The 21227-nt window shown below is 40.0% G+C and overlaps 1 long non-coding RNA gene across 1 annotated transcript in view; it reads right to left on the bottom strand.

Moving 5' to 3' along the window:
* Nucleotides 1–302: 302 nt before the first annotated feature.
* Nucleotides 303–21227, bottom strand: part of LOC114549418 (uncharacterized) — a 149479-nt gene continuing 128554 nt past the window's right edge. The window contains exon 3 of the long non-coding RNA XR_003691546.1: nt 303–465. This is a non-coding gene — a long non-coding RNA (uncharacterized LOC114549418). The remainder of the gene's footprint in view (nt 466–21227) is intronic.

The raw sequence follows: 21227 nt of genomic DNA, 5'->3' as shown, positions 1-21227 counted from the left end.
TTTGCAGTAGTTCTACATTCTGTAATGTATGGTGTTACATTCTGCCATAAGAGAAACACGGAAGGAAGTTACTAGTAAATGTACATTGCAATTTCATTATTGCTTTACTTAATGGACAGTGTAGGCACAAGGGAGGCTGCTAACCACACACAACCTATTTGAAGGCAGTGCCATCTAGTGGAAGTTGTCTGCAAGTACAAATACTGTACCTGGTATGCAGTGTTAACCATCCTTTTTAAGAAAATCCTAAAGATGCAGCAAAAGGCTGCCACAGGAAGAACATTGACAGTATGTAAGTATTTATTTGTCAAACTACATGACAATAAGATAATAAATCAGACTTAAATGCATATATACGGTCCCATGGGTGTCAGTCTGGGTGCAGATGTTCTGTATTCTGTGTTTGTCTGTGTTCTGTGTTTGCCTTGTGATGGACTGGACCGGTCTGCCCTTGACCATCTCACCCTGAAACAAAAAACCGGAACAAGAAATGTTTAAAATGCACATAACAATAAGAAATGAAATACATAAGAAATGTGTTTGTGTAGGGTAGATCTCTTTGTGGTCATGGGATTGTGTGGACATATGGTGGTGTTTTAAACAATTACTGTAAGTGCAGAAAATTCCTAGGCTTATATAAAACGTTCAACGTTAGGAAGACCCAAAAAGACCCAAAAAAATGAGTCCAGTTAGAAAGAAAGAAAATGTATTAAACATTTACGGCCACTAGATAGAGCTCATCCTCTTTTACTCTTATTATTACTCTATTACTATTTCAGCCTGTAGCGTGACCTGATTTGCTTTAAGATTATACACCCTGCACACCCACACACACACACACACACACACACACACAGGTGTTTCTAATTATTGTGGCTGATTTGACCTCAGGCTAAAGTTGTGCAGAGCGTAGCTGGAAATAACACAATGTCATCAATCTATTTATGTATTGTGAATAATGATGAAGTGGAAGTTGTCCGTACCCTGACGTTCAATACGACTGACAGAAAAGCTCACACAGTACTGAAAAGATGTTGAGTGATGCAAAATAAGCAAAAACATGTGTGGGTGTACCAGGGGCGTTTAGGCTACAGGCTCCTTAAACTACTGCAACAAGATTTAATGCAAGTTGATTTAATGCTAGTGCTGCCCACACCATTGGACCAGCAAAAGGAAATGTTTATTTAATATTAGCACACATTAAGTAGCAATTGAAACCATTAATGTCACTACAATGCAGAACCCGTTTGCTATTATCTTTTTCTTCAGTTAGATTTGACAGTTCATAAGACGGTACTAACACGAGTGTCGACCACAGATGTGCCGTCAGTTCATGTAGTATAAGCTTGATGTGTAATGGAAATACAGAAACTGGCCAAACAAGTGTTGCTTACACAAGTCATTTGAGGGAAAATTGTTTTCTTGATACAGTTTATTGATCAATGCAGTTTTTCAGCCTTATTTGAATGATTTCCTTGTCATCAATTTTAATGGGCTTTTTCAAAAACAAGTGACATAAATTGCGGTTAATGATCAGTGATTTAATGAATGGGCCCTAATCAATGCGTCAGCATAGCGGAAGGGTACAGCATGCTGGATCTGATCTGAGAGAGAAACAAACATAGTTTGCATAATAAGCTTTATTTTAAAACCATCAGAGTTGAGCTTATTATGTCTGACATTTCAAATCTGCTTGGGAATGCAAATGAGGTGACTAAGTGGTTCCATGCCACTATTTCACTTTACCAATTAGAAAGTGCATTTGCAAAGACAAGACAAATAGGACAAACAGCAGAACTGCTGGAATTCATTTTAAAGGCGCTGCCCAATCTCTGTTTCCAGTGAAAAACTAATTATTTCTAGTAATTCATTACTTGTTTTGATAAAGAACATCATTCTATGTTGCGCACAACATCTTATATCATATCCATCCATTAAATATGAAAATACAGTCTTAGTTTAGCATCAAGACTTGAAACAATCTTCAGCCTACCTCACCTCTAATTAACACAGGATATATTTTGTTTGTTTATTCTAAAAAATCCCCCCCTAAAACTTGTTGTTTTTACACCTTGGTTGTAGAAACAAACAAGCTATAACGTGTTAATTATGGCGCTTACAAACTTGCTAGTAGCAGCTCTACTCGGCTCGGCCGTGTTGCTCCGTCCTCCTTTTTCCATTGCAGATTTAGTACCGCCGAATGGTGCGTTCTTTTTGTCCACCAAAGTCGATTTACGAGTCGTTTTCCGCAGTTACGAACCGGAAGTTGCAAAAAGAACGCCCCCGAGGTCGTATATACGACTCGTCAAGTCGTCTGAACTCAGAGGACCCCGAGTTCACTTTCAAAGATGGCTACGTTGTGCATCACACGTAGTAAACATTGTGGTTTTCTACAATTTTAAGCACATTTGTCTTTGTTGTAACCAAATGAAGAAGTCGTACACATAGCACTGTATACTGCTACCTATAGGCATGTCGCTACAGTCTTATTAGGAGTTAAATACCGCCTAATTAGTTATTTTGTAGCTTGTGCAGCTGAAATTGGCTAGAGACGCTCGGTTGCTATATGACAACAATGGCTTTAAGCCGAGTCTTGAGCAGAAAGCAGATAGTAGCCTAACGTTAACGTTAATCAAAACGTAATTTTCATGTATCAAACTGTGAAATATATTTGTGTAAACGCAACACACACACACACACACACACACACACACACACACACACAGAACGTCGAAGGTGTGTTGCTGTTGCCACAGCCAGAAGACAAATTTAGTTTCAAAAGAAGCTGGAGGCAGCAAAAAAAACACCACTGGTTAAACTATTTAACAATGGCGGGTTTGTTCAGGACACCCCCCGTCTGTCACTAGCAATGATGACGCATAGTCCGCAGGTTTTCACGTCACCTTTTGGTATCGCCTCAGCTCGCTTGGAACCTCGACGGAGGCGACACTAAAAAAAGTACCTGTTGGCAGGAACCAGGGACTTTTTTTCATAATGGAAAACCAAAAAAGGCGAGTAGAGTCGAGGCGAGTCGAGCAGGTACCACGTAATGGAAAAATGCCATTACTGAGCTTTAGAGGTGCTGGTAGCTGCTGTTTCACACTGCTTCCATTTTTCATGCTAAGCTAACAGTCTGCTGGCTCCAGCTTCATATTCAATGGACAAATATGAGAGTGGGATTGATCTTATCTAAATTTCAGAAAGAAAGCAAATAGAGAGCCAGAGTGAAACCAGAACTTCTGGGTTCTGTTCCAGAAGTAAGAAAACCTCATTCAAAAACCCATTGACATTGGTAATATCGCTGATAAATTAAAGTCACGCACGGAACATAACTTTAACTCAACAGTATTTTGTGGCGTTTGCTTCATATGTCTAGATAAGGACAGTGATTTTTAAGCCCAGAGGCGAGTCCACGGGCGAAAAGAATATCTTTAGAAGCTTGTCATAGTGACGATATTATGGATTAGAAGTTAAGATGAAGTACCCACCCTGCCAAATTTGGTTAATAAGCTGTGCTTTTTTTGTGTACTCACTAAGTAATCCATAACTTTTCTAAACTAATTAAGGTTTCAACTTCTAATAGCAAGTGTATTAGATGCCAAACATGGACAGTAAATCCCAGAAACATGCCTCTTTATTTCAGAAAGACGGATGAAATGAATGAATCAAAGATTGGATTTAGTTACAGAAGCTAGTGGAACAGCGGCTAGCCAAGATAACAGTATATTATCAACTATTTATAATTATAAACCTCTTCACATCTTGCTGGATCAAATGCATTCTACGAAACTGCCACACCTCATGATTTACTATGTATTATATATTTATTTGTGTAATATGCAGTATTAGTCAGTTAAGCTGCCAGTGGTATGAAAATCAGCTGTGGCTTCCGAAATCGAGACTTTAGTAGGTTGCTGTGCGTGTGTGGTCTCCTTGGAGATAAAGAGGGAAGCGCTTGTAATGGATACTAGCCTCAAATTAGTTATTGGCTATTTGTTTTTCTCTGTTGAGAGAACCAATTTGAGGGTTACAGAGCAATTAACTATTTATGCACAGCGCTTGGAAGAATAAGTGTGGTGGCTCCTAAGTGGGACCATCTAAGAGTCAAAAGCCCTACACACACCTCTCTAATACTAAAAATGTCCTTTTGTGTTTGATGGCAAAGTATCATCAGTGGATTAAATAAGTGTAAAGTTGAGGGAGCTTCATATTAACTAACTAATACAGAATATTACCCCTCCACTTAAAGAGCTGCCATTAAAACTAAAGCCAGGTTATGTTATGGCGCCATGGGGGGAAATGGTCGGATTCAAGTTCCCATAAAGTATTGGATTGAGTGTCATGATGAATATTCATAAATTGCTTTAATGAAGACCTCACATTGATTAAGCCTTTTCTAATGGGCTGTATCACAGTGAATGCCAGAATATAATTGGATTACGGTGACTTTGGGAAGTACTTTGAGACAGTGCCCACATTGGAAATGAAGATGTGCAGCCCGCTAACGGCATAATTGACAAGGATGAAGATGGATGGATCCAGGCGACTCCCAAGCTCTTCCTGCCCAAAGCAGAGGAGCCTACAGCTGTGCCCCCTGCACACCAAGGCAAGATTGAATTAGCTTCACTGGCCTTTTTTAGAAAAACCTGTGCCTGCGTATAGATTCAGTAGTAAAGGAAAAGGTTTGTATTCTGTTTTGAGTAGATAGAACCGGCACCATTTTTACTTTTAACTGCTAAGTGGAAGATAAAAAAGGTCCCTTTTACTCATAAACTTTAGAATAAGATAAAATATACTTTATTGTCCCCAATGGGGAATTTTGCTTGGGCTACACACATCTGCAATCAACCTAAAACAATGCATAACATTTTTTTGTTGGCATTTCTGCCTTTATTAGAGAGGAAATCTGAGACATGAACAAGGAGAGAGAGGGGGGGAAGACATGCAGGAAAACCGTCGCAGGTCGGACTCGGATTCGAACTCTGGACCTTCTGCGTCGAGGAACAAACCTCCTCTGCACATGTGCACCCGCTCTACCAACTGAGCTAACCGGCCACGATTTGTTGATTTTTAACAGGGGGGACAGATTTGTTTTGTTCACTTATGAATAGCGAACCTTTACTGGGTTATCCTTAAACGCTTAATTTAAATGGCTTTCTGATTTAATCAATACCGACAGTAAACATTCATTACTTCATTTGTATTCCTGGCCAGAAGAGCAAAAATGTCAAAAATATTCCCTGTTCAGATTTAAAAAAAAAAAACTTCTTTAGGCTAAGCTCACAATGATCTCAAAACCCCTCTATGCATTCCTGAACTTAAAGCACACCATTGTACCAAATTTTGCAAATCCCTTTCTTTCTTAATCAAGTCTCCACCCCACTGAGATGGGAAAGCCTGCCCTTAGTGGTGCATTTACACTGACTGGCCGTCAAGAAGCATCACTGTGAGAAAAAGAAATTGCTGTTGTCACACATAAACTGCTTTATGCTATGCATCTAGCATGGACTGGGACATTGCTTGTTATTTTATCACTTAAAGAGGCAGAAACGCAGCTGTAACATGTGGTCACAGAATTGTGCACTAATGAATGAGGTGATGGGCAAGCTGCAGAAGCAAAGCTGACGTCTCCGGAGTCTGGTTAGACTGTTTGTTTAATAAGGACGTTCCCCGCTCGTCTTCAGGTAGATAAATGCTTGATTCACATATGTTCGTGAAACACACAAAATAATAATAATAATAAATAAGCTGAATGTATGAATACACAAATGTTTCTTTTCCTGTTCCTTCCTAAATGCATTACACAACAGACATTGTGGAAATTTCATCGTTCATTTTAAAAACACCTGCACAATAAACACCTTCACCCTCCTTGTGCAATCAGTTCAATCAATCTCTTTGCATGTCATTATGGGCTCTACCCTGTATGAATGTGTGCTGAATTAACATAACAAACCGCAGCAGTGGAGAATTTTCCCATCTAGCTCTGAATGGGAACATAACGTATGTAATTCTCTATAATCATCAATCTTAATAGTCACATGGTTGAACCTTTTGACAGGGAAACATGTGTAAACATGATTTATTATGGGTGGAACAGGTACTTATGAGCATGTTATGCCAGAGACTGCTGTGGGAAAGGTGTAATAAGGCAGTATAAGCGTTTGTTTTTTAAGATTATTTTTGGGCATTTTTTTTTTTAGGCCTTTATTTGGATAGGACAGCTTGGACTTGAAAGGGGAGAGAGAGGGAGGAATGACATGCAGCAAAGGGCCGCAGATCGGAGTCAAACCCGCGGCAGCTGCTTTGAGGATTAAACCATACATATATACATATGGGCGACCGCTCTACCAAGTGAGCTAACCAGGCGCCCTGCGGTTTTGTTTTTAATTGATCAGTTCATGTGTACGCTAAGAGATGCCTTTTCTTTGGATGTCTGTTACAAGAAATCAGATTTTTATGTTAAGCAGCGTTTTACTGTTATAACTTGTCTATGTGGAGCTAATTCATTTTAAATACAGTTAGGTAGTTTAACTCTAATGGTTCCTGATCTAGGGGTCATGAGATGATTAATGCGGTAAGAATGAAGAAAGGACTAGGTTCTGATACACACATTTTCATATTTTGGACATTTTGTAAAATAATGGATAATTTGACATCACACTGTTATTTAGATGAAACCATCTGACAAGTCTAGAGAGATGTCTCTTTGGTGGAACTGCTGACAACTCATACACATCTAAAATATGACAACGGGCCAAGATATTGTGGAGTAAAAAGTCCAATATTTCCCTTTGAAATGTAGCAGAGATGGAGTATACATTAGAAGAAAATGGAAATACAGTTACTTTGCACCACTGCTTATATAGGCACCACTGTTTATATAGACATGGTTGATAATGGTAAGGAGCTGCAGTTCCCGGAACCAGCCAGAAGATGGGAGTCGTCAAAGCCCCTGTTACTGAAGTGGAGTCTCACTGCCTTATTGATTGTCTCATATTCATTGATTTGTTTGCCTGCAACAGACAGGCACTCCATCAAACTGTTATTAGATGCTTCATGAAAACAGATTTTTTGGAAGTGTGAGCTAAGCTACTCTTGTACTCGCAATCGACAGCTGAGAACATAATCAATCACTGCTCAGAGAAACCATGAGCGTCATGATGCCCCTTCAAAAAAACAAACAACATCTGCCAAAATGTATAACAGTAAAAATCTGTTACTTTTACACCAAGCTGGATGCTCATGTCCAAATGTGTTCCTGGGTTTAGTTTTACTGTGGAAAATCCTATCATGCACTGTGCTCATTTCCCAAAATCAGCCCTGATCAGGGTAATTAAGCGCTCATCCTGTGTGACCGGAGGAAGCTCAGCCCCGACTCACAAGCTGCCTCTGGTCACTGCCACGTGTTTGAACTGCACGGTTACTGTGCGTGACGGAGAAAGGCTAAAGGTGTCCCGACCGCTCCTCTCATTCATCAAAAGTTGCAGCAGCACAGACACGGAGAAAAAAACATGACAAATGGGTGGGCAAATGCCTGCCCCGCTCCTTGTCATTCTCAGCAGGATCCCTTAGGGGCCACACAGGGTCATAAACCAGGGAGGTCAGAACATGGAGGTTGTCAGTGTCTTTTAAAGCAGAGAGAGGGGAAATACGCAGTACGTCTCTGAACCATGACCTTGTAGCTGAGCTAGATCCTGTTGTACATTCAGTGATTCACCCACACACATAATCTCTCTCCAGACTGACAAGTATCAATCCAGCAGACAGTGAGAGAAACACTTTGAGACTCTGACACCCCCTGCAGTGTAAAATTTCCAAGCAAAAGCCTCCAACTAAATTAAAAGCAGCAATTCATTTCTGTAGACGGGAGGAATCTCAGTGTCTGTCAAAGATTTCGGTCCCAGAAACTCATATTATATTTTTTCACATAATTCAAGATTTGTTTATCACACATGTGCAGGCATACTGAAGTCTCCCTAGTCAATCAGAGCTAAGTTAAGCTGGGCATACACTTTACAATTTGAGCCCTTTTCTGACTGATTTTCGAGCCGCAAGATTCATTTTAGAGTCGGACCAAAATTTCAGCTTAGTTGGGCAATGTTTGTCAAGTTCGGATGAATTTGTGACATGTCAGAAATTGGGGTTGGCCAAAGTCCGGCTCTCGCACAGTTGCAAAGCAGAGCCACGGGTCGATTCCCCAAAATATGGAAGCCAGGTTGGTCCAGCCCAACGGCATACCTGCCTCTTTCATGATCAAGGCTGTTTCTAAGCGTATACATCGTGAGCTTTGGCTTTACATGCAGACAGTTTACTCATACACTATAAGTTAAAATTAAGCAACATTTCTGAAATCGTACAGTGTATGTTCAGCTTTAAAGAAAATTAAGTTAAAGGCGCCCTGTGGATTAAGTACCCCTCGCCAAAACTCATTAAACGAAAAGCAGCCATTCATTTCTGTAGACGTGAGGAATCTCGGTGTCTTTCAAAGTGCATGCGGCAGACACATGCATGGCTCACAAGGTTGCAGCTTATCACTGTACAACACAATGAACCTGTGTCAAACGTAGACCTTGTTAAACCCGTTATTCACACAAATTACCTGGCAAATACAGTCTGGAAAACAGCGTGTTGCAACCTTGCTTCTATCACCACACCAGGTCTCCAGAACAGCAAAAAAACATCTTTCATGTGCTGCCATTAGAGCGATATAAATAACGGATAAATGCTCCTTGTCACTTGTTCTTTGTTATTGTCCCCTTCAGAGGAGTCTTTTGAAAGCTTTTTTGTCATTGATGTTTTTCGATGGATGAAGCAGGCTTTGTTTTCATCGCCGCCTCACTAGTGTAGTATTTTGATAACTTCTCCTTTTGAAGGATGTGAAAGAGCGAATGAGGCAATCAGTGTTCCTTCAAGAAAGGAGGCCCTGCACAAGCGGCCATGCAATATTAATCCAATCTGCGGAGGTGGTTTGGCTTCCAGGCCGGCCCCTCCCAAGGGGACTTCTCCATTACCACTCCCAGCTTATCTTCCATTCCCCGATACGCCATTAAAAAAGCCTCAGCCTACTCAACCAAAAGTTACGGTGGTTCTCCACTTTTCACTCATTTATTTCTTGCTCTCTTAGAGATTGTCTGTTGTATTATTGATCAAGGTTGAAGCTACTTTAACAATGTTTCATGAATAAATTGTATTTCATCAGCGTCAGACAAAAGAATAAAAATATAGCTATAACTGTCTTCATTATTTTCTTGCTGCAGGTGAATCTTAGAAGACAGGAAAAAAGATCTGTTACAGTTTCAGAGTTTTGCTAAATTAAAGCTTTGGAAGAATGTCAAAAAAAAAATAATCATGAAAAATTTAGGAATTCATTAGTCGCTTTCAATTCATTATGTCTGACTCACTCTTTAGCTCTGCATTGCACTGACTCGTGATTAAAATGGCAATTAAGCAGTTTTGTAAAAGAAATGGAAAAAGATCAATTCTCATTTATTGCAACTGAAAACGGTGTTTTCTGTTTAAATTATAAGTGTTACGTTACAGTCTTGGGCGGCACGGTGGACCAGTGGTTAGCACTGTCGCCTCACAGCGAGAGGTCGAACCCGCTGGCCAGCCTGGGCCGTTCTGTGAGGAGTTTGCATGTTCTCCCGGTGTTGGAGTTGCCGGGAACAGACAATGGATGAATGGAAGTTACAGTTACTTTGGGAATGCAGCGACTGTTTAGCTTGACATGATAAAAAGGATTAAAGCAAGGATACTTTTTTGAAAGCTGTGACTTTATGCCGACAAGGAGGATCAATAATCAATTTGATTATTCTCGTGCCAAAAAAATGAGGTTAGATTAAACCTGTTAAACATGGGGACCTAAAACTTTATGTAAATCTTCAATACACCTTTATAGAGCAAATCAGGGTTAGTTAGATAAAAGGGTACTCTGGGACAGTGAAGACTTGAATAATGTATAGAAGGTGTTGATTTATTAATCATTAATGATTGGTTGGCCATTGTATGGTGTTTAGGAGTTATCAGGGAGGAGGAAGGGCTGTAATTTCAGCAGTGGCAAACTTTACAATAACTACAGAGGCACTGAGGCTGAGCAAAAAAAACAGTTTAAAGTTAGTCATGCCAGCAAACTGTAACAGACAGGAAGGTTTTAATGCCTTAATTGTATGTCTTTTTGATGTGATTTATTTTGGGCAGACTGACAGCGCCGATTTTAAACTATGATCTAATTCTTAAGAACTTGTTTGGATTCCAGACTATTTCAAAGCTGATTGATTGTAATGAAAATAGCTCTAATACTTGATAGCCCAAAACGTCATCGTACATTCTGGTTGACTGGGGAAATTAATTGCGGACGTGTTTGCAGAGCGATACACACGGATGGTTAAATGCCATCTGGCCATACATTAATAACTAAATTTGTGCTGTGATGCTAAAATCAGGAACAACATGGTTGGTTTATGGCCGTCAGTTTGTATTTATATTGAGGATAATTGAATGTACATAGGGTTCGGTGTCTAGGCGTGAAGATGTGAAACGTGGCAGGAGAAAATGAACAGCTCTTGTCCACAAGGCCTCTTTAGAGCGACTGTATCCCAATAGCACAGGAACACTCTCCAGTTGCACTATCAACACTTTTAAATATTTAATCACGTCTGTCACAGGATCTCACTTTTGACATTGACGCCAACCTCTACACAATGAGCTGCCAAGTGTTTCCATTGCACGGCCTCTCATACTCCTCGAGTCTTTCTCAAGCACCGCACTTCACAGATCAAATGGTGTAGAGCTCAATCATAGCACAGTGTACAAATAAGAGTTGTAAGAGGGGTAATCGTAAGCAGGAAAGGCCAGGAGGTATGAATAAAGCTCTGTGAAGGATGCCTGGAGATAGTCTTATGAGTTCCCTAAGGGTGCCTCGCCTCACTGTCACCTGGACGACTGCCTCGGTGACAAACTTCACGACGAGCATCGGGGACTCTGGGGTCGATCCCCAGCGGCAGCGCCTCTGCAAATAGCATGCTTTTTTTTCACCCATGTGCACTTGTCCCTGTTGTTGGTTCTTGCTTTTAAATCAAAAGGTTGCAACGCAATCAGCAGTGAAAAAATAGCAACTATATGTTACACAAAAAGCTCTCTGGCACCATTAAAATGCAGGTCTCCCTGGAGTTAACCTGTTTGCACGGCTTTCTTGTTTTTCCCCCCTTTTAAACCACACCAAAATGATCATTTCTGAATTCATGAGCATTTGTTTGGCCTATTTTCTACTTGTCATTATTTTCTAAGCTTATAATGTTTTATTCATTGGGTCAGATTTTGATTTTAATAAATCGTATTGTTTTGCTCCAAAAAGTAATCTACATTGCAAATGAGGAATCCGGTGAACTCATTTTTCTGCATTTGACAGTCCTGCCAATCCTTCCCCTCGTATATGGTGGTGCTTAATTCCTGCTCATTTTTTAATTACACCTCGAGCAGTTCAATATCACTGCCTGATTAAAATATTATAGGACCTGGGTTTAGCAATAATTACAGATTGGCTGGCCGGAATGTGCAGAGTAAAATATTTTATTTGAAGAACATAATTACATCTACAAAATGCATCACTGTGAACGATTTAACAGCACCTATCAGTTCTAGAGGGGAGGTTTAATGGGTCATTTTCGCAAGCTCTACTGGACATTATATTGACTTGGAATGAGTTAGGATCCTCTGCTAAATTCAGCAGGAGCGCTGCTTGTGGCTGCTGTTGTGGAAAAAGCAGTGGAACGAATCTCTTGTAAAAAAAAAAAAAAAGAAGCAAACTAGTTTTTATGCAAAGAAACCAAATTATAGTATAGCATGTGGACTAATATTTCGGTCACATAAACTCATATTATATTTTTTCAATTCAAGATTTGTCACATATGTGCAGGCATACTGAAGTCAATCAGAGCTAAGTTAAGCTGGGCATACACTTTACAATTTGAGCGCTTTTCTGACTGATTTTTGAGCCGCAAGATTAATTTTACAGTTGGACCGAAATTTCAGCTTAGTTGGGCAATGTTTTTTCAAGTTTGGATGAATTTCTGACACGTCAGAAATTGGGGTTGGCTGACGTCCGGCTCTCGCACAGTTGCAAAGCAGAGCCACGGGTCGATTCCCCAAAATATGGAAGCCAGGTTGGTCCAGCCCAACAGCATACCTGTCTCTTTGATGATCTAGGCTGTTTCTAAGCGTATACATTGTGAGCTTTGGCTTTACATACAGACGGTTTACTCATACACTAGGAGTTCAAATTAAGCAACATTTATAATATCGTACAGTGTATGCTCAGCTTTAAAGAGAATTAATTAAAAGGTGCCCTGTGGATCCTTGAGGTCTAACAAATGCCTTGAATATATTTCTTTCCATACAAACAAAATGGCACAGCTGATTTTCTTCAAAACCAAATTTAAGTCATGCAATGTTTACATCCTTGTTTGCTAGTTTGCAGTCTTCTTTACTGCCTTTGTTGACATTGCTAAATTTTTTTTTTTGCACTGTTGCCACCAACTATCAATAAGTGGAATAATCAACCCAGTATCATGTCAAAGCGTGTAACAGACCCACCGGTTCATACACGTGTGTAATTTTGCCCTACTAGTGGTCATAAATACAAGAGGGTACAAATAAGTCTAGGACTATTTCATATCCTTGCATATCTTTATGATTTAGGTACCATGTGGTGATGTTTCTGGTCAATCCAACAGTCTTCATTCAGCTGTGAACAGACTCAGATTGTCATCATTTTTTTGTGTGTCTGTCGATGCATTTTTCGTTAGACAGCGCCTTTCAATAGAGAGCCTCACTGTTTAAAAAAACAAATGTGTGTCCTACAAAGAAAATAATTTGACTGATTAACATCAAATGACAACCTTTTAAAAGACCGATTTGATTACTTGAGTAGTGCAGAACTCATTCTGAGAAATGATTCATAAGCAGGAACCATACTGTGAAATCAGTGTAGATCACAATTCATAAATGCCAGATCCCTATACTTCTAAACAGGACACTTGTGTGAAATGCTCTGACACTTTTAATAACATGACGAGGGTAAAAGAGGCGATGCTGTTCATGTTTGGACTTATCGTATTATGAAGGCATAATCACCTTTATTTCCGCCTGCCAATTGCTTATCTCGCTGGCGCCACAAAACTGGAGCACAACAAAAGCAGTGGCAGCGTGTACATATATCATCAAAAACAGAGATGAGAGGAGCTGCCTTGATCTCACTTTTTGGCTGAAAATCTGGAAGAGTTGATGGATGGAAGAAGAAAAAAAAGGCTTATAGAGATAAACACCACTTACTGACAGAATCCTAAAAATGCCCCCAATAACACCTCTAAGTTGCTTTCAATGTATTCACAGGTCCTCATGCAGTACATTAACCTACTGCATGACATTACCCCCCTCCCTACAGTACAATGGCTGTGTAAAAGACATTTGGTAAGCAGTCCTCCATAGAGGAGACATCATAAAAACATATCTGTGCATGTTCTTTGTTCTCATGCCTGTTTGCCTGTTCTATAACAAGATCTGCAGGTTTCTACGGGCCTTCTAACTGCTTGTTGCACCACCTGAATCTAATTTATGAGTTACTGTAGCGTGTCTGCACCAATGTGCACTATAACGTCGAGACAAGTTTTAATCCCTGGAGGATAAAGATACTTCTTTAAAGCAAAAAGGCAGCAACAAACAAAACTGTCTCTGCCTGGCTCAAGGGGAGAAAGAGGAGGAGACCGCACTGGACACTTAGCGTAAGGAAGTTGGACATTTGGTGGAATAATTTATTTTCTTACTGAAAGTCAGATGAGAAGATGTCTTTCCCTTAAATATGAAGCTGGAGCCAGTTAACTTAGCTTAGCACAAAGACCGAAAACGAGACAACAGCTAGCCTTGTTTAGTCCGAATGTAACCAAATCCATCTACTGTACCACCACGTTTAAGGTTTACAGATTCCACGTTATATCTCGTTAATCTGTACAAAAACCCAAGAGTAAAAAAAGAGACAATTTGCAGTCCTACAGGCGGTTGTAATCCAGACTGCTTGTTGTCATTACAACATCAGGTTGCCTCGCAACCAGTGGAGAATTCAACAAGATATGACATGTAGTACCTCTATGTTTTGAGTGTTTATGCTAAGCTAAAGCTAAATATGACCTCTTCTGTGTTAGAAAATCCAGCTTCAACAAAATATCTCTTAATACTTTTTCAATGTAATAAGATAAATAATAAAGACACTGAAAATGTGCCAGCTTTGCACACGCTGCACTCCGCCTCCCACTTGTCCGGTCCCGACCGGGACAGTACGTGGGACACGTTTTTTTTGCTGTTCAACTGTGAAGCTGCACAAGCTGCACAAGCTGCACTAGTCTTGTTTTATGGTTGTGCGCAGGCTCCACGCAGAGCTTTTCGCCGTAGCCTACGTTAAGTGGCCTGATGTTTATACTTGTGCGCTTGTTGTGTGCGTCGATGAGCAATGAGACCCCCCCCGGACGTCCTGGACAGTAGGTAAAAAGTGGACATGTCCGGGCAAAAGAGGACGTTTGGTCACCCCCAATATTAGGGTGGTATCATATAATCTAACTATTGGCAAGGAAGTTAAAGTGCTCATATTCTATTGATTTTCAGGTTCATAATGTATTTCGAGGTTGTACCAGAATAGGTTTATGTGGTTTAATTTTCAAAAAACACCATATTTTTTCCTCTTTTCACCCTGTGTGTTGAGCTCTCTGTTTTAGCTACAGAGTGAGACATCTCACTTCTGTTCCATCTTTGTTGGGAGTCGCACATGAGCAGTAGCTAGGTAAGGACTGCTAGCCAGTCAGTTGCACAGTGTGAGGGGGTGCCACGCTAACAGCTAGGCTAGCATAATAACATGTTACAAAGTGACGGAAGTAAAGGCTGGACTACAACAGAGCTGTTTGGAGCAGTTTGTGAACAGTGTTTTCTGTTGGAGATGATAAGTCCCTTTGGGCTTTTTTACTTTGTAAACCTATAACGTGCATAAAGAAAGATATATAACACAATAAAGGAAAGGGAAAAAGCCAAAAAGCATAATATGAGCACTTTTAAGTGTTTCTTCCAAAAAATATCAAACTAAAACATCTATAGTTAAACATGGACCAATGGGAAAGTTTAAAGAAGGGGCTGTATGAATAAAAATGTTTTGAGCTTCTTTTGAGCTTCGAGCTTAAGGTTGGATTCATCATCAAATTGCTAAATCTGAATACATTTTCATGACCTTTAAGTGTTTTTGTGATTTTTCATTTGGATTATTAATAACAGAATTTTCATAACACTGTATCGTCCAGCCTTTTTACAAATGATAGAGCTTGCCGTTGTTTCATTCTCTGCGATTCTTCTGCTCAGTCTCTGCCCTGCTTGTGTGTGTGTGGTGCTGGCCGCTGCCGCTGTCGCGGCTGGCTGGTGGCTTGCTTGTTTGCCCGGTGCCGCTGAGTCAAGTGACGGTACAACATCAAATCACAAGGGGGAAGCAAAGTGTGCCTGCTCTGCTCTGTGACAGGAGCGGCACTTGAAAGCAGCGGCGCTTACCAAGACACAGGCAGCCAGGTCGCCTCTTTGATGAAACTGTGTGGAGTGCATACTGGAGACAAACTAAAACTGAAGTATTGATCTCATTACACTGGTACTGATCAATACCAACGTTGGGATCAATATTATCGATATTTGGATAGATCCGCCCACCACTAATTTCCATATACCCACTTACAAAAGCCCGAGGATACGTAACGAAGATTGTTTTGTGACAGAACTTTAACACTTCATAAATTCACCCCGTCTGTGTTGCGAGTCGCGTAGTAACAACGACACAGTTGCTTGGCGCTCATTCACTGTGCAAATTTGAAATGAACTAATGTGAATCACTATAGACTAACATTATAGGAGATATAAAATGGAAGCAAACTCAAACTACACTCTTTCAGTGTTGTCGTAAGCCTGCCCCTGAAGCTATTGCTGCTTCGAGTGACACTGCAGCAGACGTCAACGTTACAAAAACTACAGAAAATGAGCCAGATGTGGCCGGGTGGGCTCAGTGGGTAGAGCAGGCGCACATGTACTTAGAGGTTTATGCCTCGATGCAGAAGGTCCAGGGTTCGAGTCCGACCTGTGACGATTTCCTGCATGTTTTCCCCCTCTCTCTCCCCTTTCTCACCTAGCTGTCCTGTCAATTAAAGGCGGAAAAGTCATAAAACAAAAATATTTAAAAAAGAAAATGAGCCAGATGAGGTGGATGCTATACGCGGTAACGTTACAAAATACGCATGGGGTGGGCGAGTATGAAGCTGGGAGGGGGCAAAAAATCAGAGTATACTCACTACAAAAAACTAGACTCCACCACTGACTCCCCCTGCCTATAAAGCTGAGGACTCAATCAGAACAGGTGTCAGCCATCTTACTGATGGCCTTTCTGACTACCTCCTTCAAGGATATTTCAACACACACGCAAGCCCAAGTAACAAGATCAGGCAACTCTAGACAGCTGTCACAATGGTGATGGGGAAAGTGAAGTTCTGAAATAGCACGCATTGATTGTTTGTCACCAGTTAATGACGGCCGAAGTTCACAGAAAGATCATTTGACAGAAAGATGATTTTCTACAGGGCTGAACAAAACAAACAGCAGAAATATTTATATAAAACCTATTACTTTTTAATCCTTAGTTGCAAGCTTTAAAATTGAACTCAGATTTAGTCAGAGTGTAGGTTGTTTTCTGGCTTCCTGGATTTAATTACAACCAATCACTTTACTTCACAATCATTTTAGGGATTTTGCAAAAGCCAAAAGTGTCATTGAGTACGAGAAACAAGTTCTTGAAAAGCTTTTGAATTTAAAAGGCTCTTGAGAGTGAATTAATGCAATTAAGAGTCACTTATTATCAGAGTTGTACGGAAGTCGCTATGATTGCCTTTAATGCCTGGCTCTGAAGCTTCTTTGAAGCCTCTCTTGCCAAAGGTTTGACTACTGCTTCACACCTATAGCCACACGTGTGCAGCTGGGATCACCTTGAACTGTACTCAGCAAGTGTAGATTCTATGGACTGGAATATGGGAGCAGGAAAAAAATAAAATAAAGGCAAGTTTTAGTTTTCGCAGTGATTGCATTACGGATGGAAAGTTTTGAGAGTTTTTCTAAAAATCTTTGTACTTCAAAGAAGAGATCGGGGGTCCTCAGAGTTGCTGCAGGGGGGCCGCCAAATTATTGTTTGATGGTTTAAAAAGATAGAAAATAAAAATGTCTGTCCGAAAATATACATCAACATAAATCCAACATATTATTAGAAAAGATAAATCCTTTTTTTATGTACACAACATTGATGATATGCCTATGCCTATAGCTAAGGAAGTTATACGGTAGCCATCCACAGATACAGTTAGGCTTAATAATTAACTATGACCCATTTTACATTAAAACATGATGTATAAATATATGAATATGAACATAATTCCTTTATATAGGCCGCACTACCCGTTATGTAGGCCCCGTTGTATATGCAACTCAGTATTACACAATATATGTAGTGGGAGTCCCTGCACCATTTCTTTTTTCAGCTAAGGGGTCCTTGGCCTAAAAAATGTTGAAGAGCCCTGCCTTAGAATTATGTTGTGTCACTAACGCTCACATTTTTATCCACTTAATAGATCAGGTTTGTCCCCGCAAAGAAAGAGCGGTGCTGCTGCGTTACTCATAAGCAGTCCCTCCAGAACGCGATTATGCGTTAGTATAATTCAATGCATAATCAGCCAATGTCCTCATATTTATGCGGGGGCCGCATTTTTTCAAATACGCCTCACTTTCGCCGCATAAATTGCCGATATCCGTGCAAAATATGCGAGGCTTGCATGATTTCATAATCCTCGCATTTTCCTGCAATTTCATCGCATAAAATTGCATAAATATCCTGCATATTCCATCACATTTTTTAAGAAAACATGCGGCATAATCAAGGATTTTTGCCCGCAACAATCACAAAAAAACACGATGTTTAAAGCAATACTAGAGAACTACCGTGAGCTGTAGTTCCAATGAGACAACCTGTAGGGGGACCGAAGCGGGAAAAGTTCTCTAGTGTTGCTTTAACAGTAACTTAAAAGCATCCCTGAAGGTAAGAGAAACAGCTAATGATAGATTCTAAAGTGTCTTTCTTAAACTCAAGGACACGACACAACAACAGCAAGTGGATAAAAACATACTGTAGGTTTTGTCTTCCATACGTAACCATGAGGAAACTGAAAGTGGATCTCTTGAGAGCATCGACGTATCGTTGACCTGATCATTAAAAACAACACCTAACATTTTAAATTACAATCAATTAGTTCCTTTTTAGCTGCTGGTGAAGTAAAATAAGTGTCTGCGTATTGATTGAGGTGCATATACATTCCTCATCTATCGTTTGCAAAATATTGGATTCTGCTAATGAGAACTTTCTTGAAACAGCAAATGACCTGTTTTCTCCCCCCCCACCATCAAATATTAACCCAGCATCCTTGCCAATAACCCTCATGAAAGTCTATAGTAAGTTGGCATGGCAACCAAAGAAAACACAGCTAACCGGGTTGCTATTGACATTACGTCTGCCAAACGTTGGCACCGCAATCAGCCCGGGCTGAGAAACCTTGATAAAAAATGACATCAAATCAAGAAACCTAATTTTCAGACCATCAAGTTTCTGCACCGGCCGTGAGTGAAGGAGCGCATTATCAAAAGAGCAGCAAGGAAAATGTTTAAATGAATTTTTGAATTGTGCACTTTTAGGTTACAAGACCTTGAAATGATTGTAATTCATTATAGTGGGTTATTATTGTAAAATTACCTGGATCTCACTCAAACAGGAAGTGAATTCTATTATCAATATAATTTTGTTGAAAGTGGAAAATGTTTTCCTCCTCTCTGTTTACATTAAGTCGTCCTTGAGAGAAAATACTTTGAGTGTCAAGATGGGAATACATATAAATGGCCTTTATCTTGATGCTCAAAGATTAGTAAATTAAATTCGGTGAGTTTTCAGTCGAAGGGCATGATTGTCATTTAATATGACCACACTTTGTGCAAACACCATTACGAGCTGCAAACCGACATGCAGGTTGGCTATCTTTAGAGGGAATCTGATTGATTTTCTGAGGAATAAGCTATTAGCTACAGTCAGTGGTCTTTAGATGATGAAGGGTCAGTTAAAAAGGACACTGCAGAGGCGAAAACAAATGATGTCATGTGGTGGATAGTTACTAACACAGGGTTCCCACTAGGGGTTGCATGACTTCAACTCTTATTGAAGTCGACTCTGATGTGATGAATGTCAAGTCGGCGTTGACTAGTCGATGATGACGTCATAAATTGACATTTATTTCAAGTCATTAGTGTAATAAAAATCACAGGATAACAGAATGCTTTGCATTCTATACCTGTATTTTATCACCCTTTAATATCAACACTTGTGTTGTGTAGCTTAGCCTTTCTAACATGTTGCAACCTGTCCAAATTTATCAGCAAGCACTTTTGCAGTGAGCTTAAAGTAATGGTTCGGAGTAATTTCACCCTAGGGTCCTTTGAACCATGACCTCGATCCAAACACCACCCCAGAAGCTTTTTTCACCTGGGTCGAACAATGGAAGGGTTAGCGTAGAGTAGCATTATCAGCCGAATAGCTTAGTGCAGGGGCTAATGGATCCAGTGATGCAACTCGTAAATGACCCCACTAATAATGCCCAAAATGAAACCAAACTTCTACACTAGTACAAATAGTTTATTTACTCATAAAACAATGGATTGTAAAGTTTGTAAGTACACCAGAAGTGTCACTTCAACTAACGTTACCCGTTAGTGCTTTAACACGCTCCTCACTCTACTGGGTTTACCAGCGGTAACTTTACGCTAGCAGTACCGATAATGCCCGACGCTGCGTCGCGCATCTCTGTGATAGTCTGTCAATCAAAAGTTCCTCGTGAACAAACACTGTGTTTGTTCACGAGGAACTTCTATTATCCGTCCTCGTTGGCAAAAAATGCATTGGGTTTATGCTTAGTTATGTGTGCACGCAATTTAAATGAGTGAGCGAGTAATACCTCCTACGTATGAGCTCCATAGGCGATAAGCCAGTGATCCAATGCTGGACAGTCTGTAACGTTAGCCTTAGCAAAAAACAAACTTAATAAATAAAAACGTTAGCATTAGCACGTAGCTCCTTCGTGTCTTCACACAAACAGCTGGTTGCAAATGTCCTTTAGCGTAGCAGAAATCAAAAGTAGACAGCTCTCCTTGTCCTTAGCTCCAATATCTCCTTATGTCCCAAACGTTCCGTGGCTTTCAAATCAAGTTCCAAATGAGCTGGGTGTTTGACTAATATTGCCAGTGACAGTGCTACATGTCTGTTAGTGACAAAACCACATGATCAGCAACTAGTCGACTTAAAGCTCAAAACTTCATTGTGAAGGAGTAAGTTGACTAGAGTCTGTGCAACCCCTATTTCCCACACATTGTCATTGACAACATTTCAAAACTTTTCCATGACTTTAAAATTGTATCGGTCATTAAAGAGCCACAAAAAAATTAATGTACACTTACCCAGCATTATTCAAACATATGAGATTCAAACTCTAGTCCAACATAATTTCAGCTAGCTGGCATACACAGAGGGAGAGACGGAAATGAAAATGAATAAACGTAGGTAAACAAAATGTCATGCATTGACACATAAGAGATACCTTAGGTGAACAGCTACAGAAAATAAATAGGTGGAAGGCAGAAAGGGGACAAAGCTTTGTTTGTGGGCCCTCTTCCCATGTCACTGAATAAAAAACTCAATAATATTGTTTATAAACACAATGCAGAAATTGCTGAAAGTATGCCATCCAATCAATATTGTATTGGAGTTAACATACTGAAGTGTATCCTAAAGAAACATCAAGACCTTCCCTGCAATTTTGAAATTATTACTTCTCGTGATTGGAGAACGTAAACACTGGGTCCACCTACTTTATGATATTAAAAAATATCCTTTGAGATCATAAATTTGTGTGTTCTTCATTAGAATATAGTTGAAAAAAAATCCACTTCAAGTGCTGCGATACTCTCCAAATTTAACTAACCGTGAAATGGAACAAAAGATATGATGAGAAAACGAAAATGTATCTACTGATTCCAATGTTCCTTTCTTTTGCAGGATTTTATTTCAAGAAGCCTCT

This window comes from Perca flavescens, chromosome 22, assembly GCF_004354835.1.
Source record: "Perca flavescens isolate YP-PL-M2 chromosome 22, PFLA_1.0, whole genome shotgun sequence".
NCBI classification, from domain to species: Eukaryota; Metazoa; Chordata; class Actinopteri; order Perciformes; family Percidae; genus Perca; species Perca flavescens.
Note: the sequence above shows the minus strand (reverse complement) of the source record. Positions and strands in the feature narration are given on the sequence as shown.